Source organism: Meriones unguiculatus, chromosome 3, assembly GCF_030254825.1.
Source record: "Meriones unguiculatus strain TT.TT164.6M chromosome 3, Bangor_MerUng_6.1, whole genome shotgun sequence".
Taxonomy (NCBI): Eukaryota; Metazoa; Chordata; class Mammalia; order Rodentia; family Muridae; genus Meriones; species Meriones unguiculatus.
The window spans coordinates 36,144,839-36,151,821 of NC_083351.1; positions in this window are offsets into that span (position 1 = coordinate 36,144,839).

Consider the following 6,983-nt stretch of genomic DNA (forward strand, 5'->3'; position numbering starts at 1 on the left):
GGGTGTTAGTGTCCTGGAAGACTTAGTTCTCAGTTTGGGTGATGGGTTGATTATGAATCTAGGGGTAATGGAGGAGTTGTGGGGAGGAGGAGGAGCGAGAAGCACCACTTGGCACATGTTTGGTGAGAGGTGCCTGGGGTCAGTAGAAAGGTAAGGTGCTGCCTACTCCTCCCACTGCAGTGAGAGAACACCTGACTGCAGTAACTTGTGAGGTGTGGGGGGGCATCTTTTGACTCATGGTTTGGGGGCCAGTGTATCCTGGCAGGGAAAGCAGGGCTGCCGAGCAGCTCTCTGTGGTGAAAGCCCATCACAGCTTACTCACACCTTGGAAGATCAAGAAGCAGAGAGCTCAGGCCAGCGTCAAAAGTCAAGATAAGCTGACCCCCATTCCATTACTGGGCTCTGCATCCCAAGGATCCCACAGCCTCCCAAAACAGCACCAGCAGTTAGGGACCAATTATTGAAACACACAAGCCTGTGGGGACAGGTCAGATTCAAGCCATGGCACACTGAGGGTTTGGGAGGGGCTGTCTCTTGCAGTCTGTGGCTTTTAGAGAGTTACTGAGTTTAGCGTTGTGGAGCTGACAAGGAGAGGGATGTTGATGTCCCTCATTTGGGTCAGTTTAGACCCAAATGAGTTGATGTCCCTCATTTGGGGCAGTTTAGAACCACCCTTGCCATTTTCCATCCTTTCTCCAACATTCCTGACACCCAAGGCTGCCTTTGCCATTGTGGTGTGACCCCCCCCCCACCCTTGTCCCTAGAAATGCGGTTGCTTTTTTCTGAATTCCTCATCTGCCTTTCTCTGGGTGAAGACTTGCATAGGGTTTGTGAAAGAGTCTGAGCCTGAGACTTCTCTCTCACCAGACGCTTTGGTCTATTTCACGTACTGTTCTTAACAACTCAGTTAGATTTAGTTCTGACACCTTAAGGCTTTACAGTTCCATGCTTTTCTCCCTTCTGTGGGGGTGAGTGAATCTTCTTTCATCACAGCTTCTCCTCCATTCATTAAGAGATAATGTATACAGTTTCTACTTCTATTGCCCCCTATATTGGATAAGATCGAGTTAATCGCCGTGTCTTCTTTCTTTAAAAAAAAAAAAAAAAGATTCACGTTATTTTTAAAAATTAACATATGTCTGTGTGCGGGTTTGTGCATGTGAGTGCAGAGGTCTGTAGAGGCCAGAAAAGGGTGTCAGGTTCTCTAGAGCTGGAGATACAGGCAGGTGTGAGCCACCCAATTTGGGTGCTGGGAATTGAACTTAGGTCACCTGGAAAAACTAGCAATGCTTTTAACTCCTGAGCCATCTTTCCAGCGCCCGATATAGTTTCTTACATCCTTTCTTAGATTATACTAGATGCAATAAAGATGAATTGCATGAGATAGTGTGGGTCTAGCATGTAAACAAATGCATAGATCGGTGGAACAGAGCAGAGAGCCCAGAAACAAATCTGTACATTTTGGTCAATTAGTTTCTGACAAAGACCAACAGCACACCGTGGGAAGAGACAGCCTCTGAGGCTAACGAAAGTGGAAAAACTTGTAAAGAAAGAAGCTGGTCCCTGGTTTGAATGTGAGATGTCTTGCTGTAACAGCTGGTGGCGCTGTTTTAAAAGTTTATGAAACCTTTAGGAGAGAGGAGCCTTCCTGGAGGAAGTGGGGCCCTGAAGGCAGGCCTTGAGATGGTCCCACCTCCTGTCTCTTCTCTTTGACGCATTGTGATCAGCTGCCTCATGCTTCCGTGGCCACATCTACCCTGCCATTATGGACCTTGTATCTCTTCTCAAACTGTACTTTCCTTAAATTGTTGGGTATTTGGTCATAGCAACAAAATACGTCACTCGTGCAGAGCCTTGCCACACATAAAACAAAAAATGTCTGGGACTAGAGATACAGCTCAGCGGTCAAGAGTCTTTGCTGCTCTTGCAGAGGACTTGAACTCAGTGCCTAGCATCCTTGCTTGACAGCTCACAGCTGCCTATAATTCCAGCCCGAGGGAGATCTGACAGCCTCACTGAGTTCAGCTCCCAGCACCCACATGGTGGCTCACAGCAGCCTGTTATTCCAGTTTCAGGGCATATGACACCCTCTCTGGCCTCTGCAAGAGCCTTCATGCATGTGGCATATACAAACACACAGGCACTCTAAAAAAGAAATCTTTCTCTAAAATCAACTCGTGTCAGACATAGTGGTGCAACGCCTTTAATCTCAGCACTTAGGAGACAGAGGCAGGCAAATCTCTGAGTTCAAGGCCAGCCTGATCTACATCGTGAGTTCCAGGACATCCAGGGCTACATAGTGAGACCCTGTCTTTAAAAAAAGAAAAGAAAAGAAAAGAAAATTAGCTCATGATGGAATAAAGGATTAAATGTAAAGGTCTAAAAGAATAAAACCGCTAGAAGAAAACCATGTCAGCTTTCCATTACTGTGGCAAAGTGCCTGAGGCAATCAATAAAGGAGAGAACAGGGTTTATCTGGACCCAGATTTTCAGATTTTTCCGTTTATTCTTGGTTGTCCCTGTTGCTTTCGGCCCATGGGAGCACAGTGTAGCAGGATGGGAACAAAAGCCTTTATGACCAGGCAGTAAGGGTGAGGTAGAACTCCAATACTTCTTCAAGACTTGACTTCTTCCTGTTAGGCCCTAAAAGTTCCAGTACCTCTCACTAGTCCCACCGGTGACCAGGCTTCCAAGTTACGGGTCCTTAGGAGAGTATTCACGACCAAAACAAAACAGAACACGACATACAAAGGAAAGGAAAAAGTTTCCTGATATCAATCTAAGCATATTATCTATCTTTTTAAAACTAATTGTTAATTATTTTATGTACATGGGCATTTTGTTTGCATGTATGTCTGTACTCCACTTCTGTGCAGTGCAGAGAGGCCAGAAGAGAACACCAGATCCTCAGGAACTGGAGTCACATAAGGTACAAGGTTGTGGGCCGGCATGTAGGTGCTGAGAATTGAACCTCTGCCCTCTAAAGAAGCAGGAAGTGCTCTTAACCACTGATCCACTTCTATTTGTCTATCTATCTATCTATCTATCTATCTATCTATCTATCTATCTATCTATCTATCTAACTATCATCTAGCTATTGACTTTGAGCTCAAAGGCATAAGCAGTAAAAGTAAAAATAGATTAAAATGAAAAGTTTCTGAACATCAAAGGAAACAAGCAACAGAGTGAAAAGACAACCTACTGATCAGGAGAAAAAAATGTTAAGCCATTAAGGAGTGTGTGTGTGTGTGTGTGTGTGTGTGTGTGTGTGTGTGTGTGTGTAAAACTCAAATAAATCAATAGCAAGGAAACAAATGATATCACTCTAAATGAATGAGGGACCTGACTCCAAAGACTGAGAGCCACTCAAAAGATGGCTAATGGGCAGACACAAGAAAAGTGTTCAACATCAGGACATCAGAGAAACACAAACTCAAACCACTGCTACACCTACTTAAAATGACTTTATCTAAATGAGAAAAATTAGTGTTGGGGAGGACATGAAGAAAATGGGTCTCTCCCACACCCATCCCACTGAACTCAGAGGGGCAGTCAAGAAGAATCGTTCAGTTTTAATGATTCTAACCAGAGCTGCAAAGTTTTTTTTTTTTGTTGTTGTTGTTGTTGTTTTGTTTGTTTGTTTTGTTTCCTACAAAAAATCATATGTGGATGGCCTGGAGGGCCTCATTCTGCCTTTCTGGGTGACTATGTTGACCAGTGACAAGGTGAATATAAGTAACAGTCAGAGGAGTTCAGGGGATGGTAGCACAGGCATTCCCCATACAGAAAAGGAAGCCAAGTGCTTCAGGGATGCATTTAAAGAATAGATATTTACTCTAGTTCAAGGATGAGAGAACAAGGCAGTGGGAATTGAGAAACAGAATAAGGGGAAATACAGGCTTTGGTTATCCTCTGACAGTCTTGAAGAACAGCTACAGGTATTCATTCTCGACAAAAGGTGATCAGATGGAGACACACACAGTCATGTAAAGTAAGTGTGACTGCAGTGTGGATGGTTCTTCTGGAGGAGGCTGTGGCGATCGATGAGAGGGTGGCACAGGAGTTATGTTCTCCCCATGCCAGGTGAAGCCGGAAGACCTCACCTTTCTGCCCGTAGCTGCTACCGGAGGCCCTGTGTGGTGGTCATGGAGGTGAGTATAGCAACGAGGGTTATTTATGACCGTTCAAAACGCTCTGTGAACCACTGCTGTGGCCACACGCGGAGTGCGGCAGGAATACGCACAGACTTAGATACAGCGCTTCTTTCCTCCGCTCGTGACCTACGACAGTGGCGCTGGTTCCTTTGGCTTCCCAGCAACCCTGCAAACCTGATCATCCTTTTGATAGATTCCTCAGAACTTTGGCTTCTGCTTGTGAAGGGGAAGCCGCTGGAGCCAAGGAGTCTTGCTGCAAATTCTGCCGAATGAAAGCTGCTGCTTTTATGAAACAGATCCCTTTGTGAAGGATCCCGGCCTAGTGCCAACCCTGAGGACCAGCTGTGCCCACGGCTCTTGTCAGATTGTCCTGGAGACTTGCCGGTGTCATATCCGCCAGAGCCTCGGTGCCAGCCACAGCCATTAGTGACAATCTCTTGGTCAGTGTGCCCTCTGAGCTCCACTTCTAAGTTAAGGTATACCAGCTTGACTTTTTAGCTCCCCCAACCTGGGAAATGTATTCTCCAAGTTATGGCAAAGGGAACTGAGCCCTCATTACTATAGGACAGTGCTTCTTAACCTTCCTAAAGCTGAGACCCTTTAATACACTTCCTTATGTTGTGGTGACCCCCAACCATAAAGTGATTTTGCTGCTGCTCCATCACTGACATTTTGCTACACTTATGCATCATAATGTAAATATCTGATATGCAGGACATCTGCTAGTTGACCCCTGTGAAAGGGTTGTTCACCCCCAGAGGGTCCGTGACACACTGCTTAAGGACCTCTGCGAGAGAGTCACAAATGAGTGACGTAGGAGTAGGTATGGGCCTCCACTGTGCAGCCGCGAAGATGCATCAGCTAGGACATTCTCTCATCAAGCTTCGGTGTCCTCATCCACATGCAGGGAAAACAACCTGCATTCCAGGGGGACAGTGCTTCCGATGAGAAAAACAAAGCTGCATGCTGTCAAAAGCTATACTGCTACGGCGGAACTCCGCTTGCATCACTCAAAGTCCCGAAATGGAAGATGAGTAAATTCCTTCTGTGACTCAGTCATAAGAAAACCATCTTTGCCAAAAGAGTGATCCACAGAATCCCTGCGCACACAAGTGAAAGATGAGCTCCTTAATAGCAGCGTGGGAAACCCCGAGTGGAAGGAGCCAGAAGTCAGAGTCAGGATTTACTGGCCCACAGATCCATTTGAGGAAAGGGGTGGGTCTGGGCCTCATCCCGACTGGAACTAGGGACCATCCATCCCCTGACACCTCGGTTGCACTGCTCTGGCCTCTTGCCTTTCCTCTCTCCATGCTGGCTTTGCCCTCCCGCCTGCACATGTCTTCTCCACATGCTGCCTGGTGCGCAGTGAAGGCCTTACCCTCTCCAGACTCTCTTCAGCTTAACAGCTGCAGAAGAAGAATCCTCTCTCTAGCTGCAAACCAAAACACTTTGGGGCAGAACTCAGCCGTGTCAGCCTGGGCTGCCTTGAGCCAACGTGAGTGCCCTGTGCCCTTCATGCTGGGCTCTCTGCTTCTGAGAGAGACTGTTGCTACCCAGCTCACACATTCCTCCACCTTCCTTAGAAGTATGTGTGGCTACATGAACAGGTTCTGACCAGTGACATATACGCAAAAACTGGGAATTCTGCAAAGCAGAGAGGCTGCTTTTTTCTCTCCTCTGTCCTCCTTTCTATAGAGTAGCATTCAGACGTGATGACCAGACCTCCAACAGCTCTCCTGTGCCACAAGGTGATATTGGTAACAGAGGCCTCATGGGGGACTGATGCCAGTTCTGTTCCCTGTCAGCCTGGAACTGCCGCTTCATACAGGTAAAAATGGACTTTCAGCTAGCTTACGTCACTATTCTAGAGTCATCATGTGTAGTCAAATCTGTAGTCTTAAGTGATACACAACTGAGATTAATAGAGAACACGTATGTGCAGAAGACGCTGGAGAGAAAACACGCAAAGAAATACAAAGCAACAGCAATTAGAACAGCCCAGAGTTGCCAGCCTTTGCAGCACCCTAGAAATCCTACAGCAAACAGCGGCAGTCATTCGCCAAGCTCTCTTCAGCCTCATTCTACAGCCCCCCGCCCCCGTGTTGTTTTTTGTTTTTAATGTTTTGTTTTGTTTTGTTTTTATTTATTTTGTACCAGTGCCGGTGCTGAATCTGAGGCCTAGGCTTGCTAAGCAAGATGCCCTACCACTGAGCTAAACGCCCAGGCTGGCCTCTATTTCCATTCTTTGATGGATGGCACCTCTTACAAAGGTAGACAGAGACGGCTCAGTGGTTAAGGGCACTGTCTGCTCTTCCAAAAGACCCGGATTCAATTCCCCAGCACCCACATGGCAACTCACAACTGTCTGTAACTTCAGACATCTGACATCTTTACACTAATGCACATAAAGTAAAAGTAAATAAATTATTAAAAAAAAAAAAAAGAAAGAACAAAGGTAGGTTTATGATGAAAATGAGCTCCCAGCAATGGGTTCCAGGAAGGCCTGGTGTACTGAAGCCCTCTACTGGAAGATGGGTCTATGATCCTTGAGCCTATAGGAGTCTGCTACTCCAGCTCGGATTCTTAGGGCATCCTCCTTGCCAGTAGAGGATCTAGAAAGTCTTTGTTAAACAAACAAGCTAGGGAGATCCATTAACACCCTTGCCATACAAGCATGAAAGCCGGAGTTTGGACCCTGGGACCCATGTAAATGTGGGGTGAACAAGAGGCCTGCCTGTAATTCTAGCCTCTGGAGACAGAGAGAGGGTCCTCAGAGTGAACCGACTCATGAGACCGTCGTACCAGTGAGCTCTGGTGTTGATTAAGAGA